Source organism: Meleagris gallopavo, unplaced genomic scaffold (assembly GCF_000146605.3).
Source record: "Meleagris gallopavo isolate NT-WF06-2002-E0010 breed Aviagen turkey brand Nicholas breeding stock unplaced genomic scaffold, Turkey_5.1 ChrUn_random_7180001964066, whole genome shotgun sequence".
In the NCBI taxonomy this organism is placed as follows: Eukaryota; Metazoa; Chordata; class Aves; order Galliformes; family Phasianidae; genus Meleagris; species Meleagris gallopavo.
The window spans coordinates 1-385 of NW_011223776.1; the positions used below are offsets into that span (position 1 = coordinate 1).

Sequence of the window (385 nt, forward strand, 5' to 3'; positions counted from 1 at the left end):
TTTCATCTGGCCCTTTGTGTGCAGAGGTTACTCTTAATTCACAAGGAATTCCAAAGGTTGCACATGCCTTCTTTATTTTCTCACAGTGGCCAAGGTCAGAAGTAGAGCCCATCAATACCACAACTCTACCTTGGCTCTTTGTTTTCAGAAGCAACTACAAGAAAGAATTAAGGGAGAAGACAGAAGGAGGAAAAAAAGGAAGAAGAAAAAAAAAAAAACAAAACAGTCAACAGGACTGAAGACAGTTATCAAAAACCACACACATTGTTCATTAGAAGAAAAAAGCCACCAGAAAATACCTCTACTCTTTCTGCAACCCATTCAAAGTTTCTCTTAACCATCTGCAGTGCTTCAGGAGTCACTTCCTTCAGGTCTCGATAGGACT

At 39.7% G+C, this 385-nt stretch overlaps 1 long non-coding RNA gene across 1 annotated transcript; it reads right to left on the bottom strand.

Moving 5' to 3' along the window:
• Positions 1-80: 80 nt before the first annotated feature.
• LOC109365209 lies at positions 81-385 on the bottom strand. The gene is made up of 2 exons (XR_002110850.1): positions 300-385; positions 81-154 (listed from the first exon to the last, which is right to left on the bottom strand). It is a non-coding gene; the product is annotated as an uncharacterized LOC109365209 (long non-coding RNA).